Raw genomic sequence first — 17,752 nt, forward strand, 5'->3', positions numbered from 1 at the left:
AGTTTTTTGAAAGTGCTGGTTTATAAGTCTTTATTTTCTAGTTCTAATAGGTACATCAGTATGTTTACAGAGAAAGAGAAATACATCCATTACTAGGTACTCGACCAAAAGGGCATGGACACTATGATCTTTAAAAGCATAGTTGTTCTTGGTGAAAAGAAGTCCTTGAATTGAACAGATTGGCATTATTCTACAAATGTATAGGAAAATATCAGCATTATGAACGTAACACAATTATCCCAGCATTATTCCCACCTGAACAAGCAAAGGAGTATCAAGTTTGGAAGTGAACACAGTAACCAGAGATGCCTATCTGAAAGACCGAAGTTCATTTAACAAGAGAAGAAAATCTAAGACAAAACACTGTTTATGAAAATCTCATCCTACCTATGCCATAATTTCTAACCTTTTCATCAACTTTCATGACTTCTCTCTGAGCCTCATTACTTTACAGAAAGTATCATTTTATAACCTTAAACAAATGCCAGAAAATGCTTTGATACAAACAAAAGATACAGTGGTCATTGGTATTTGTGCCCAAATCCACACAAGATAACCCCTCACTCCTGGCAAAAAACAAACAAACAAACAAAAATCCCTGCAACAAGAACAAATAAATAAGCCTTTAGTTTAGAGCTTAAAAGCCTTCTGGTATAAACACAAATTCATAATGGCAGAACACAGACCTAATATAGTTGAAAACAACCTCTACTACCAGATGGATTTGGATAGAATTGTTTTAATTTGCTCGAAGGAAAGACTTGAGTTTGTGTTTCTCACAAGGCTGGTCAGGATGCTTGTGTGAATTTTGTTGTTTAAGAATCAGAATACTTTTTAACTGACAAATAATACCTTTCAATTTTTCTTTTTTTTTTTTTTCCATTAAAAATTCATGAGAAGGTTGAATTTTACAGTTTTGGTGGAACCACTTAATCATTAGATGTGATTAATTCTTCTCTGCATTCAGCATCAGTTAGTAGTACACAAATCACCTTATTTTACCACCACCATTTTCTTGTTTTCTTCACACTTTTGAGACGATGTATATTTTGCTAAATGTATACAGCCTGATACTTGTCTTTCCTTTCCTCTTTCTCCACCACAGAGCAGTGGAAGGTTATTAACAGTATTCGCAGCTCCTTCCCTTTAGCAAGTTATTTCACGTCCAGAATGCATGCTGCCCACCTAATCTAACTCCTAGCGCCTTCACCACAGTCGCATTTATCCGCAGGGATCCTCATCATGAACAGTGTGACTTGGCCTGAGACCTTTCCCAGCCAGGATGCTGAGGGGCCAGAAAGACAGACACATCAATAAACTTTCAGAGCATTTATAACTATACAGGACATAGAAAACAACCTTATGGTTACCAAAGGGGAAAGGGTAGGGGGGGATAAATTAGGAGTTTGGGATTAAGATATACACAATACTATATATAAAAGAGATAACCAACAAGGGCCCGCTGTATAGCACAAGGAACTATACTCACTATTTTGTAATAACCTATAAGTGAAAAGAATCTGAAAAAGAATATATGTGTATATATATATGTGTGTGTGTGTGTATCACTGAATCACTGTGCTGTACACCTGAAACTAACACAACATTGTAAATCAACTATACGTCAATAAAAAAATAAATAAATAATTTAAAAATACATTTAAAAAAAAGCTATATAAAAATGCTGAGGCCTGTCGTTTTCATTTCAGTCATGGAGTCCTTGGGGCCCCTCTCTTCAATTTCTCTTCCTTTCAATGAAGATGTTACTATTCGTGACAACCTGGGCAGTTGCTAGAGGAAAACTATGTGTAGAGGAAAAAACTATGAGGCAAAGAGGAAGTAGGGTAGGGTCATCACTACAGACATCTGAAACGTGTACAAAAGCAGCTTGTTCTCTGCAGCCCAAATTCTGCTGCCTTTCTTTGGTGGCATCTAGCAGGAGATCACTGAAGTCAAGTTCTGAAGAATGAGGCCTGGAATGAGAACCACATCTGCACATGGCTCCAGGCATTCCTCCCCGCGTGGCCCTTGCTCAGGCTGGCAGCCAGCTCCCAGATAATCTGGTCTGCACGCATGTCTCTCCTGTGTGATAGAAGACCATGGCCCTTTGTTGAAGGAAAACCCCACTGGCTTGGCAAGAGCTGTCTGTGTGAAATAACTAGGTCAGACTCTGATATGGTATTATTAGAATGCAATGCCGGGGAAAGAGTGCCAACTTTGTACTGCTGTGAAATCCAGGTTTCCCATCTCTTGGCAGAAAACATTCCACTAGGCAACTGGGAAGAAGGAAGAAACAAAATGCTGTGCTGGAAAGAATATCTAACAAACAAGGGAACGGGCCCAAATTTAAAAAAAAGACCGATCTATGAACAAAACTATGCTGTTCAAAAAAAAAGGTTGGATTTTTTTGATTTTGCAGTTATAAGTTCCACCACAGGCCTGACTCATCCAACAGGTATTGAAATGACAAAACAAACAAACAAGCAAACAAACAAACAAACAAAAAAACGCAAAACAACCCTTCTAAAGTTTTGAAGTAAAGTCTTTATAGTTTTCTAGGATAAATATTGGTAATCTTCTTTACAATGACTGATTATTCAGAGATGGAGAGCTCTAGTCCTGACTTCTCAACATATACTCAAAATCTGATCTTTAGTCTCTTCTACCAAGTCAAATGGCACCAAGATGAAATACAAAAAATCCCTGAAACCCAATCTTTCCTGTTCAGCAGCTTAAATTTAAAAACACTTTAAGAGATGGTTTAATATTTATCAGGTCAGGGACTTCCCTGGTGGTCCAGTGGTAAAGAATCCATCTTGCAATGCAGAGAACACAGGTTTGATCCCTGTTCAGGAAATTAAGATACCACATGCTGCAGGGCAGTGAAGCCCGCATGCCACAACTACTGAGCCCTTGGGCCACAACTAGAGAGCTCGCGAGTGCTGCAAACTACAGAGCCCATGCACTCTAGAGCCCGCACACAACTACAGAGCCCACATGCTCCAGAGCCACGTGCCACAACTAGAGAAAAGAAAAATCCACACACACGCCTACATGCCACAGAGAAAAGCCCATGTGCCACAGCAAAGAGCCCCTGTGCTGCAGCTAAGATCCAACACAGCCAGAAACAAAAATAAATAAAATACTTTATAAATACATAAATAAATAATAAAACTTAACAGGTCAAATCATTTTAGAGATCAGAGCTTATATATGACTACTGCCTTTCCAGCTAGGAGACATTAATTCTTACACTCATCAGAGTAACTTACTATTACCCTGAGGGTTTTAGGCAAATGTCTTTTAATGCCAAGAAAGTAAACAGTCTTTAGTTGTTAATACTTCTTTCTTCCTGGAGTCCATAATATGTTTTATATGTTCACAGCCATTGCCCTCTGTGGTCCTGAGGATGCTAGATTCTGCCAATTTTGCATTCATTTACTGATTTTCAGAAATCTGACCCAAAGCTACACTTAAAGACTTCAGTAGTTAAAAAGACTATCCATGTTCATTTGTCATCATATCAAAATAAACAAAACCAATGCTGCCCAACCACTGCAGAAGAGTGACCCAACCACCACTGTTTTTGGCTGCTGGCTTCGACATTTCACACTTGGGAAGAAGAGAAGACATGCTTGGTCTGAGCAAGAGGAGATCTGAGAAATAAGCGCCTGGCAGAGTAGTGTAGGAAAGAGGGAATAAGAAAGGTCGGGTGTGATGCACCCAAGTGATGTTTTCCAGGTCTCCCTCCTCTCAGCTGGCTTCTTTCCTCCTTTTATTTGTAGGGCATCCCCTTCAACAAAAGACTCCCTTTTTAACCAAATCAGGATACAAATGAAAGCAGCAAAATTATTCTGCCAGAATCTGTGGATTCAACCAACCTCAGACTGAAAAAAAAAATCCAGAAAGTTCCAAAAAGCAATGCTTGAGGACTTCCCTGGTGGCACAGTGGTTAAGAATCTGCCTGCCAATACAGGGGACACGGGTTCCATCCCTTGGTCTGGGATGATCCCACATGCTGTGGAGCAACTAAGCCCATGCCGCCACAATTACTGAGCCTGTGTGCCACAACTACTGAAGCCTGAGCACACTAGAGCCCGCAACTATTGAGCCCACGCACGGCAACTACCGAAGCCTCTGCGCTCTAGGGCCCATGTGCCACAACTGCTGAGCCTGCATGCTGCAACTACTGAAGCTCATGCACCCAGAGCCCGAGCTCTGCAACAAGAGAAGCCACCACAATGAGAAGTCTGAGCACTGCAACGAAGAGTAGCCCCCACTCACCACAACTAGAGAAAGCCCCCGTGTAGCAACGAAGACACAATGCAGCAAAAAAAAAAAAAAAGAGCAAAGCTTGAATTTGCCATGTGCCCACAATTATTCACACGACATTTACACTGTTTTCACAACTATTTACATAGCCTTTACATTGTACTAGGTGTTATAAGTAATCTAGAGGTGATCAAAGGACATGGGAGGATGTGCACTGGTTATATACAAATACTCGCCATTTTGTATAAGGGACTTGAGCGTTCAAAGATTTTGGTATTTGCAGGGGTCCTGAAACCAATCCCCTGAGAATACCAAGAGACGACTGAAATTACTTGGTAGGAAAACTTCTCGTAAGTAATCTTGGAGTGCAATAAGGCATTGGACTTCTATACGAACAGGATGCTTCGGGTACATGAAGGGCATTGGAATTCTCCACGAACAGGATGCTTCAGGTACATGAAGGGTCACGATGGGTACATGACGCCGAGGCTTGTCTTCTGGGTGGAGAAAGAAGTGCTGGGGAAGGAGGGGACCGGGGAAACAGCTGCCTGGGTGTAACTGCTCCGTGGCATTTAGGTCAGTTAGAGATGAGCAGCCCATCTCACTAAGCACCCTCCTGGAACCCCTGGCATCAGCACTTGGTGAGTCCAGGAAATAACCTGCCACTCAACATGTGTCCAACCTCACACTTCTCAAATGTCCTCAGAGAAACAAAATGTGTCCTCAAATAAACCCTGCAAAACCAAGATTGTCAGTCCCATTTCACAACAGAGGCATCTACTCCTAGAGTTTAAAATGTAGAATTTAAATGACTTGTCCAAGATCTGGATACAAAGCAATCAGGTTGGGATCTTTGCTCAAACTCTCGCTTATGTGTAAGGATGTTGGAAACTTGCCTTGGACATCAAATGATATTATCTGATTGTATCAGATTAAAAAATTCTAGAGAATTTCTAAATAGTCTATTCCTGCCTTGATAGGGTTGTCATTTACTATGAGATTAGAGAGTATTCCAGGCTTATTTAGATTAATGGTCTCAAGCTCTGCAGAAAGCAGGACACAAGAAAGTCTTATTGTCTAAAAATGATAGTCGAGGAACTACACTATGAAAAATAAACAATATCAAAACACTCAATCAAAAATCAACTGATATGTGAATGTGGAAAACACACATGGCTCTCTGCAGTCTTTAAGGCTAGCAAAACAAAATAGTTAATTCTAAGAAGAACATAACAGAATAAAACAAACTTTAATTATAGTAGAAAACTAAAGTGAAAGTCTAGGATTTTTTACTTTTCAGTAAACCTTGATTCCCTGCATATGGCAAGTTTTAGGGAGACAAATATTTAGAAGCAAAAGCCTTTACGTAAATATTTAGATCCCATGAAACACAGGACATAATGAAAATTTATTTATATGCCATGCAGTTATAAGTGAGATATATTCTGGTGTTTTCCCTAGCTGTAGCATAGTCCAGGCAGATTCAAGGCATGAGAAATGGTGGGCCTTTTTTTTTTTTCTTTATACAATTGTGCAAAATTACTGCAAAGGATAGCAAAGACTCAATTTTTATTCCTCCTCAGACTGTAAGAAAACTTGGTAGTGAGAAAATGCAAAGTACAAAGAAAAGTGCCAAGAACGGCAGGCACGGAAGGCTGAATGCTGAAGGTGGAAAGATTAGTATTGTGAGAAGCAGGGGTGGGAGAAAAGGAAGTAACACGTTAGTAACAGGGATGAGAAGCACATGGATGCACAAGGGAGCCATGCAGGAAGTCAGCTCAGCCAATGGCATGTTGGGAGGATGCGTGAGCGTGTTTTTGGTGGGACATTCCAGAATGTATTGATGGGAAAGAAGTGCAGTGAAAAAGCTGCTCATTCAAGGAGGAGGTGTATCTAGAAGTGAGGGCTCCAAGTCTGTTAGAGAGTTCAAGAATATCCCTTGTTGGTGGCTCTGCGGCAATCAGGGTAAACTCAGGAGTGACCCAGAATGATATGTGCACAAATCACACTGTCTCCTTCCTCACTCTGTTAAACACACTATTGATTTCTGAAGCCAGTGGCCAGCTCTTGTTCACCCCGAGTTCTCTGCTGAGCCTTTGCATTTAGCAGGTGCGTGGTTTGCTTTTTCCTTAGGAAAAAAAAATTACCTTTTTTTTTCTGATGATGAAAGTAATATATACTCAATACAAAAAAAAATTCTGAAGATATAGAGAAGCATAAACGAATAAGTAAAAGTCACACGTAATCCTATCTCCTTGAGAGGAGCTGAGCTTCTTAATATTTTGGATCTGTCTCTCCCACAGACACAAGCACATTTACTAAAATAACACCATACTATACAGACTGTTCTGAAAACACCCATCACAGCCGTTTTTCTAGCTTGATATAAATCTCTGCACCGTCATGTTTAATAGCTGCAATACCATTTAAACAGTTGCCCCACTGATGAACATATAAGTCATTTCCAATTTGTTGCTTTTATAAACACTGCTGCAAGAAGTGTATCTGTGCACATGTTTAATTATTGTTTTCTTAGGCTAAATTCTAGCAGCAGATTTTAGGGGACCTGGCCTTTTAGAGGTTTTTTTGATATACACGTTACTAAACTGTTATCCAAAACATTTCTGAAAATGAACACTTCCTCCAGCAGAGTATGAAAGTGCCTTTCCCTCACTGGATTTCACTCATTTTCACTTTTCCCATGATACTCAAAAAAATTTTTTTTAATTTGCACCTTTCAATTAGAGAGCGCTACTATTTTTATTGGTACTGCACAACTGAATTACTGCTTTTCTGAAGTGCCAATTACTATTCTTGACCTAACTGAACTATCTCATTATTTGATCCCTTTTCAGCAGATTCTCTTGGTTTTTACTCATGAGATTCTAAAGACCATACTGGCAAATGAGCACGTGGGTGAATGGTAATAAAGAAGCAGCCCATACGGTTATTTCCCAAAAGTTAAAGAGAGAAATACTCTAGGGCACTTTCTGCCAGCTCGGGGCTCAACAATGCTGGCACGTTTCCTGAAATATAGACATTTAACTGGAATGTGTGATACTAGCTTGAGAAGGTCACTGCCCCCTGGATATACTTTTCATTACGGTTTACATGCCCCCTTTGTAACTACCAAATATCAGTATATATTTTGACTCATATTTCTTTAGAATATATAAAACTGACTGCTCACTTAATTTATAAATGATTTCTGCTGCAAGTTAAAAACTGATATACAAATTCTTAAAAAACAGTCTTGCTATTTTATATCTGTAAATGGCTATAAGTAGTTTCCAAATAGTGGAACTGGCTATTTTCGGTCATTTCCCATCAGAAATTGATGTAACTTATTTATAAATAATATTAGATTGTGCCATGAAAATGCTGTTGCTGCTGCTGCTTCTTTTTTTTTGTTGTTATGCTCATCAGGGAATGTTCACATGTCAACAGCTTCCCGATCTGGTATATGCATTTTGCCTCTGTTTCCCTTTGCCTGTGTTAAACTCCAGAGTTCCATTATTAGAACATCACATTTCAAATGCAGGGGGAGGGGGGAGGCATAACGCCTCAGGCATAACTTTTGTTAACTATTTCCCTCTAGCCGGTGCCAAGGCTAAGGGAAACATTATTATATTCTTAAAATTTGTGAACCGGGCTAGAGGAAATATGAAAACAGAACTTTGAAATGAACTTTAAAATAAAGCTTCCTTAAAAGAAGTTAAGTAACCAGGGCAGATAATACGCTTTCTATTGAGGTAAGATGCTTAGGAGCTGTCTCAGAGAGGAAGGACTCTGAGTGAACCTTTTATTAAACCAACAGTTAGAGTTGGGATTGGGATTTACATTAGCATGACTTCAAACTTGCTCTGCTTTCCTGTTTTCCAGGTGGTCCACCATTTTTAAAGCTGTCATTTAACCTTTTTAAAGGTGACGTGCAGAAAAGAAGAGGAACAAGGAAAGGAAAGGAAAAATGTGAAAAGGCCTATCGTGGTTGTTTTCTTACTTTCCCTCTTCTAGAAGAAGCCATCATCTGTCCGCACTGTTCTCACCTGGTAGTGGTAATGCTGGTGAAAGAAATGTGGGCGAGATTAAGCTGTAAGGTATCCCCAATAAAGTCAGGAATGATAAAGTTATGGGTGTGATGAAACAAGACACATGGTGCAAGAAGACATTTGTGAGAGAATGATTACCCTCCCAGAGGCTGACCTCTTAAGGTTTTGATACCCCCAAAGTGCCTTGTTTTGTTTCAATATTCCATTATAGATTTAAACATCAATCCATTTACCTTAAACTTTTTTGAACCTATTAGCATTTTCAGTTTGTATCACCTCCTGAGGAAGAATATGTAGTAGGTTCTCCACGCAGGCAAAACAGTTATCCTAAATGATGTATTTTGATCTTTAAGAAATAGCTCTCGATCTCATATTCGGGAATCAATTAGAGCCAAAATCATACTGCTACAACCAAATCCTTCATGACTTAATTGACTTTCACACTATCCTATCTACAATTTTAAGATCCTTAGACTTAAGGAACAGTAATGTAGCTGGACTTCATAACCATAGGTTTCCCTTCACTTACCTCTTGTTCCTCTTAATCAATCTTATTTCAGCAGCATATCTATGTTCAGTTCTTGGAAAATTAGGTGGTTATGACTCAAAAGTATTAACTGGTAGTGCCCATTCACCAAATCCACAGCTGTGAACTGCCCCCTCTCCTCAGTCACCCGAGTTGCATGGGTCCCGGGTTACCAGTCCCTGAGATTTCATGCTTTTGAATGAAAGCCAGTCTCACAAAATGTGATTATGATCTGAGAATAAACAGAAAAGGGAGTTTCAAGGATACTGCCCTTCAGACTGTTGAGCTGAAGAAGATACATAAGGTATAACTGAGGGTGTAACTAAGGCAACGAGTGTCCAGCTCCTCACTGGGTTCCTGGGTATCTTCTTCTTCAGACTCCCTCAAAGTTACAATCCATCATTCCCAGAGAGCTCTCCATCTTTCACAGGAGGTTTCCACTTCCAGTCTAAGAACTGATCTGAGTTATTTTCAGCTGCTTGGGGTTTGCAGCACAAGCATCCTGTCACCAACTGCGACTCTCCTCTTGGACTGTAATGTCCCATGTGTGCCTTGGCCATAATCTTCTCAGACCACTGCTCTGGGAATTGATGTTTGCAACCCCATTCAAAGGAAGAGGAAGAAAAACAAATCAGAGCATCATCTAGTGCCCAGCAAAGCAAAGGAATGTGACAACTCCTATCAGTTGGTTAATGCTTTGTAAAGATGTTACTTTTGCTCCTGTAACTCAAGAAGCCGTTTACAAGAATGGCTGTCCTTTCTAGTATCAAAACGGGGATGCAGAGATGCTTCCAAAACAAAGTTAGAAAAACCAAATGACTCATTTAAAACAGTGGCACAAAAAATGTTTTAAACTGACTACAGATAATAAATAACGCCTTACAAAATCTTCCTCCCATCAATTATTGTGAATTTTCAAGAAATAAAGTGCTCTGAGGAAATGATTTTTCAGATGAACTTTATGCCAATTAAAAAGTTACTTCAATCTTTTTGTGCTCAAAATTTTCTCAGACATAGTACATATTTTTTTTTTTTAAAGAGAGGACACGGAACATTACCACTACCACCACCACCACTACTCCTACTCCTACTACTATTGCTACTACTACTACTATTAGGGAAGTAAAAATGATGGGAGCCCAAACAACTACTACTACTACTATTACTACCACCATCACCACCACTACCACCACTACTACTACTACCAGGGAGGTAAAAATGATGGGAGCCCAAAATAAGAATAAAGAACATGGGCAGAGCTGGATTCAAATCATAACTCTGCCACTTACAACTAGCTATGTGCCTTTGTATATATTTTTTTCTCTCTTTAAATTTATTTACCTGCAAGAAGGTGGAAATCATAGAAAGAAATGCAGGGTTATTGTGAAGATTAAGTGAGATGATGCATGTAAAGCAACAGCACAGAGCCTAGAACATAGTAAAAGCTCAATAAATGTGAGCTTTTGGTGTTCTCTATTTTAACATGAAACAGTTCTTTACTGATAACTAGCTGTGTTAAGTGCATTCACCTACTTTTTAATCATTAGAAACTGTCACCTGCATCTTGCTTTTTCTCTCTGCCATCACTCAGATTTTAACTTTTTTTGTTATCAGTTTACCAGTCTTTAATAGGTATTCCACTACCCTTTTATTTACTGCCTATATTTGCCTTGAATTGGGCAACCAGATTACCTGAATCTGTTGAGATTCTTTGAAATTAAGTCTTGGTGTTTTGGTTTTGGATGTCAGAGGCTTTTTAGCTTTTTTCAGGTTCTGAGTAAACTGTGACTGAAGCAAAGGGCCCCATCCCAGAAATGAATAAAATTTGGTATGTGTTAATATATTATTCCCCTTCTCCTAATCTCTTTCAAAAGAGGTCTTATGACATCTGGCATCAAACAGAATGAAAATAATAAGATTAATGAATTATAAGTAGAGATAGAGATTTAAAAAAAGAAATTTTGCCATTTGTAACAGCATGGATAGACTCGGAAGGTATCATGCTAAGTGAAATAAGTCAGACAAAGACCAACATTGTATGATATCACTTACATGTGGAATCTAAAAATACAGCAAACTAGTGAATATAACAAAAAAGAAACAGACTCACAGATACAGAGAATAAACTAGTGGTTACTAATGGGGAAAGAGAAGGAGAGGGGGCAAGATAAGGGTAGGGGATTAAGAGGTATAAACTATTATGTTTAAAATAATGTATACTTATTACATTATTTAATGTATATTTAAATATGTACTTATACATATTTAAAATATGTATAAAATAAATAAGCTACAAGAATACATTGTACAACACAGGGAATATAGCCGATATTTTATAATAACTATAAATGGAGTATAACCTTTATAAATTGTGACTCACTGCAGTGTACACCTGTGCACACCTGTAACTTATATAATACTGTACACTAACTATGCCTCAAGCAAACATGGCATTGTAAGCGGTGTGGATCGTGCGGGCCACATGCCCTGCCCTGGGGGCAGGGGGCTGAGCCCCTGGGAGCTGCACGTGGGCACCGCTTTGCTACCGGTTCGTAAATTCACAGACAAACATGAACGGGTAACAACAGAAAACAGTGTTGGAATACCGGGAACCAGCAATGTTGCACAGGAAGCTTTGGGAGATGTTGTTGACTGCAGTCTGCCTGTAGTCAGGACAAAATTGAACAAACGAGAGGAATCTGGTGCTTTGGAAAGTGTGAAAGCTGCTAGTGAACACTATTCTGCTCTATCAGGAGAAGTAACTGAAGTCAATGAAGCTCTAGCAGAAAATCCAGGACTTGTCAACAAATCTTGTCATGAAGACGACTGACTGGTCAAGATGACACTTGGTGACCCTTCAGAACTAGATGAACTATTGAGTGAAGAAGCTTATGAAAAAAACATAAAATCTATTGCGTGAACGTGGAATCCCTAAATAAATCAGTTTGAAACAACCTAATCTGGCATAGGTGTCTTAAATTAGTGGTGGAAAGATTATTAAAAAGCAACCTTTAGCAAAAGAAACTACTTTGCAACAATATTTCCTGAAGAAAATACCCCTTACCTTCCTAATGACTTCGATAAACGCTATGCATCTTGTTCACAGCACCCTATGATTTTCAGGCAAGGCTCCAGTTATAATATTCAGAATTCCTGAAATTATCTGCAGTAAAACTAGCTATAAAAAATATGTAATTCAAGTATAACACTGTTATCTTAAACCTTATACAATATTGTAACTTGCTTACAGCCACCGCTAGATTTGGGTCAAAACACGCAACGATCTTCCCACTGGAGATAACTGGCAGTGTAGAAAAGTTTGTTAGTTGTATAGTGTCTGATGAAGAACACTGCTATCCTAATTTGGCAATATACTGTGTGTACTGGTGCTGTTTTTACACAGTGAAACAACAGGCTTGCAGGAAATTAAGAAACAGTTTAATAATAAAATATTCAACTTCTTAAAAAAAAAACTATACCTCAGTAAAAAATAAATAGAGATAGAGAATCAGGGCCAGCAAAAGTAGGAGGAAGCAATGCACTAACCATTGTGACAATGTAACTGTGATTTTAACATGACATTGGCACAAGGCCTCCTGGCAGCACGGCAGAAAGGAAATGTGTTCAATGATACAGTTCTTGTTATCAGAAAAAAGGAAGCATTCTGATTTTGGGGGGAGGAAAAAGTTTCATGTGAGATCTTATACAGAAACACCCAGTTTCTGTCCACCGCCCTAACAGACAATGTCCTTGGCAAGAAACTGGGGTTATAAAATATAATATGCTGGTAACCTTTGACTTTTTTGTCTCCAGTTCTCATATTGCTTCTACCTTTGAAGCAATTAGTCTGCATTTCACTGTTTCATCTACTGCCATCACCCTAGCCTGTGTTCTTGACCTTCACTAATTGGATTACAATATCCCTGTCCGTCTCTTTACATCCAGTTGTCCCGTGTGCCAATTCAATTTATACATATAGGGCTTCCCTAGTGGCGCAGTGGTTTAGAATCTGTCTGCCAATGCAGGGGACACAGGTTCAAGCCCTGGTCAGGGAAGATCCCACATGCCGAGGAGCAACTAAGCCTGTGCACCACAACTACTGAGCCCACATGCTACAACTACTGAAGCCCATATGCCTAGAGCCCATGCTCCACAACAAGAGAAACTACAGCAATGAGAAGCCCTTGCACTGCAGCGAAGAGCAGCCCCCGCTCTCCACGACTAGAGAAAGCCCCTGTGCAGCAACGATGACCCAATGCAGCCAAAAATAACAAACAAATAAATAATAAAATAAATCTTAAAAAAAATTGATACATACATACATACGGATGTTCCTAAATCAACACGTTCAACTCACAGGATTCAAAAAGCTTCAGTTTCTCCCCATGTTTTCTGGAGAAAGTGCAAAATTTTCAGATAGGTATTCAGATCCCTCATAATCCGATTTTACTGCACATTTTACTTACTGTCACTCCCTGTGCCTAACCCTCCAAGCCCACTATGCTTTCTCATCAGTGTTTGACTGTATCATGCTGCTGCCGGCCTCTCCTCCTTTGCTCACATGATTTCCCCTCCTGAAACCCCTTCCCTTTTTCCTTTCCCACCTACCCAAATCTTAATTCTCCTCCGAGGTCTAGCTCAGTTCTTCTCTCATGCAGCCTTCCTAACAGCGGGGTCCATGGCTCTCTCTCCCTCACCAGACTACTGTCTGTGTCAATGGAGGCATGTTCAGTGGACCTCTAGGGATTCCTGAGACCCTTTCAGGGGGCCCATGAGGTCACAAACATTTCTATAATAATACTAAGATGTCATTCCTTTTTCTCATTGTATTAACATCTGCAATGATGGCCCAAAGGCAATGGTGGGTAAGACTTTCAGCATCTTAGCACAACTCAGCAGTGGCACCAAACTCTACGAGCCACTATCACATTCTTCATCACCACCGACTTGCAGTTTTAAAAAAAAGAAGCAAAAAAAAAAAAAAAGGCACTTCACTTAGGAATGTTCTTGGTGAGGCCGTAACAATGACTTAACTTTCCTAAATCTTGACCCTTGAATACCTGGATTTTTAATATTCTACGTGAAGAAACGGAAGTACCCCTAAAGCACTTCCGCTGCAAATCAAAGTATGAGGGTGGTCTTGAGGAAAGGTGCAGTGAAATCTCTGAGTTGCCAGTTTCTTTCATAGACACCACTTTTACCTGACAGACAACTGACACAAAATTCAGTTATACAAGCTTGAGTATTTGGCAGATATCTGCCCAAAAATGAACAAAGTGAAACTGTCATTTCAAGGAAAACAACTATCAATATTTATTACTAATGATAAAATTCAAGCTTTCAAGCAAGTATGTATTACAATTTAAGACAACTTGTATTTGCCACTGGGAACTTAACAGCTTCCCAAATATTCAATGGCTTTTCTGATGAGATTGATGAAATGGAGACTGGCGGCGTGTTAACAAATGTATTTTTTTTTACATATTGTATCATGAAATGGATTGACATTTGTGAGAGCTGCTCAACTCAATGAACCAATATTTTCCAAGGTGATAAAAATCATGCTTGGGTGAAGATTCAATCAAAATGCAACACAGATTCCCCTCCCCCCCCACCTCCATCTCTCTCCTCACTGGTAACAGCTAGTTTGTTCTCTGTATCTGTGAGTCTCCTTTTTTGTTTTATTCACTAGTTTGTTGTATTTTTTAGATTCCACATATGACTGATATCATACAGTATGTGTCTCTTTCTGTCTGACTTATTTTACTTAGCGTAATGCAATCCAAGTCCACCCATGCTGCTTCCACCCCCTAGCAACTGTAAGGAATGCTGCTATGAACATTGGGGTGCATGTATCTTTTGACATTAGTGTTTCTGTTGCTTTCGGATTTATACCCAGGAGTGGAATTGCTGGGTTATATGGTAGCTTTTTGAAAACCTCCATACCGTTTTCCACAGTGGCTGCGCCAATTTACATTCCTACCAATTGTGTAGGAGGGTTCCCTTTTCCCCACATCCTTGCCAACACTTGCTATTTGTGGTCTTTTTCTGGTACCCATTCTGACAGGTGTGAGGGGGTATCTCACTGTGGTTTTGATTTGCATGTCTCTGATGATTAGCAATGCTGAGCACTTTTTCATGTGCCTGGACAGCCACTTGTAAAGTAATGAATTTAGAACATTCTCTAACACCACATATAAAAGTAAACTCAAAATGGATTAAAGACTTAGACATAAGACTAGATACTATAAAACTCCTAGAGGAAAACATAGGCAGAACACGTTGTGACATAAATCACAGCAGTATCTTTTTGGATCTGTCTCCTAAAGCAAAGGAAACGAAAGCAAAAATAAACTAATGGGGCCTACTTAAACGTAAAAAGCTTTTACAAGGACAACCTACCGAATGGGAGAAGGTATTTGCAGATGATATGACTGATAAGGGGTTAATATCCAACATGTAGAAACAGCTCATACAACTCAACATCTAAAAACAAACAATCCAATTAAAAAATGGGCAGAAGATCCGAATACACATTTTTCCAAAGAGGAAACGCAGAAGACCAACAGGCACATAAAAGATGCAAGACAGGTTTTTAACGCAGAGAAGTTCACTGAAATAGTTTTGCATTCCACATCACAAGCAATCTTTTAAGAAACTACCACTTGTTGAGTTTTAATGCGGTTTCAAAGAAGAATATCGACAAGTGCCTGAAAAGACTTTAAAATACTTCCCTCTTTTCTACCTACCTATCTCTGTAAGGCTGAATCTACTTCATAGACTTCAACCAAAACAACATATTGCAATTTTTAACTGAAGTTAAAAGCAAATAGAAGAATCAGCTATCTTCTCTTAAAGAGATCTATAAAATACATAAAATAATGCCACCCTTCTAATTTTTTTGTTTTAGAAAAGTCACTTTTCATAAAATACTTATTTTAATGTATACTGAGTATTTATTATTGGTTACGTTTAAATGAATTAATAATTTTTTCAGTTTTAAGTTATAATACTATCAATATCTAATATTGATAGATATATCCACATAAAAATGCTTTTCAGGGTCAATACTTTATTAAGGGTGTAAAGTGTAAGAATATACAAAGTTGAGAACTGCTGTTCTATAGCATTCATTCTGGCTCTTAATTTTGCTTTATATAAACTGTAATAGTATGATACAATATACATAGTATAATATCTATTTTTATACATACATACTATAATTTTAATTGGATTGAATAATGAAGGAAAAAAACTGTTTTTAACCTATAACACCTAGGAAAGTAAGCCAGCAGATACTTGCTGAACTGACTTGAGATAACACATTCGAGTCAAAGTGTTTAAAAGAGCCATTTTATTCAAGTTCTACAAAGGTTCGTTCTGGTCAGTTTCCAAAGGCTGCTCCAGATGGTCCAGAATATTGAAGACCACATTCTACCCTGATGCAGCTGTCAGTTTCTCTATTCCATTAACGTTTTGAATGGCTACGTCGTTCCATCAAAGTAAAGCATTTTCCCCGTCTTTGCACCTGCAGTTCCCTTCCTAGAATCTCCTTCTCACCCTTTCCATGGCTCATGCCTGTTTACGCAGCCCTTTCCTGACCTTCCTGGTAGCTTAGGTCTCCCTCTCACATTCTCTCAGGGTACCTCACATTCATCTTTAAATGTCACCTCTCACAATTTTAATTGTCTAATTATTTATGTAATTATTTGATTAATGTCTGTCTCTCTCACTAGACTACATGCCCAGAGGGATATTTCAGTGAAATTTCTCAACTGTACCTGCTTAACAGGGTTATAGAAATATTAAGTGGATAAATATTATTAAATAAATCAACTGAAATTAATTAACCCTTTATCCTGTGACATTTAGTAATATGATAGCTAAAGCAATGGGGAGAAATTCCGTTACACACTGCAGAAGAAATGAATTGATGTGATCTCTGTTTTTAAAGGAACTGCTCAGAGAGTAGATCACGGGTGGCACAAGCGGGAATGAGGAGACGGGAGAGGCCAGGGAAGAGAGGTGGCAACCTGTTCTCAGCGGGAGCGGGGGGGAAGACCACGGACACGAGGAGAAAGGGACAGGCCGCATCAGCAGGTTGGAAATAAGGGGTCAGGTTTCCAGCTTGAGCAGATGAGAATATACAGAGATTATATTTACCAAAATTCAGAAAACTGGAAGAGAAATATGATTAGCAGGGGAAGACTACGTATCTGTAAGATTTCCAAGTGTTGATACTAGGGGTCTGGTGTTGAGAGGAGAGATCTAAGGCTACAAGTATAAACGTGGAAGTTGTTATCATACAGCTTGTGATGAAAGCTGAGGAAGTGAGTGTGAGGAGATACGGTGAGCAGAAAGAAGCTGGGACGAGCTCTGAGGACGTGTGACGGAAGGGGCTTGGGTGGAAGAGGACGGGACAGCAGGGACTTAGCAAAGTGGCTGGAAAGATGGTGAAGTGGCCAACCACGGGGTAAACTCTGATCCCCTCCTCCCTTACTTCTCTCTCTCTCTCTCTCTCTCTCTCCCCTCCTTCCCACTTTTCCTGCCTCTGCCCACGCTGCACCGGGACTACCAGAGCAGGCTACTAACCCGACTGCTTGCGTTCTGTTTCTCCTTCCTACGCCTCCTGGATACTCTTGCTGGACTGAGCTCTCTCTGGTTGCACTGTCCAATACAGTAGCTACTAGCCACATGGGGCTATGTAATTGACATGAATGAAAATAAAACAGAATTACAAATGCAGTTCCTCCGTCTCACCAGCCATGTTTCAAGTGTCTCCACCACCACGTTTAACTAAGCGGACAGCACAGACACAGAACAGACGGAAACATCGTCAGAGAAAGTGCTGTCGCTACAGCATTGCTTTGTCTTTTCAGTGCAAAAGTCCAAACCCTTAGTCCCA

General features: G+C 39.4%; 1 protein-coding gene across 3 annotated transcripts in view; it reads right to left on the minus strand.

The window, feature by feature from the left end:
• ANO6 (anoctamin 6) overlaps positions 1-17,752 on the minus strand; it is a 198,685-nt gene that overhangs the window by 86,559 nt on the left and 94,374 nt on the right. The gene's annotated exons all lie outside the window — the stretch shown is intronic.

The sequence above is a fragment of the Hippopotamus amphibius genome, chromosome 12 (genome assembly GCF_030028045.1).
Source record: "Hippopotamus amphibius kiboko isolate mHipAmp2 chromosome 12, mHipAmp2.hap2, whole genome shotgun sequence".
Taxonomy (NCBI): Eukaryota; Metazoa; Chordata; class Mammalia; order Artiodactyla; family Hippopotamidae; genus Hippopotamus; species Hippopotamus amphibius.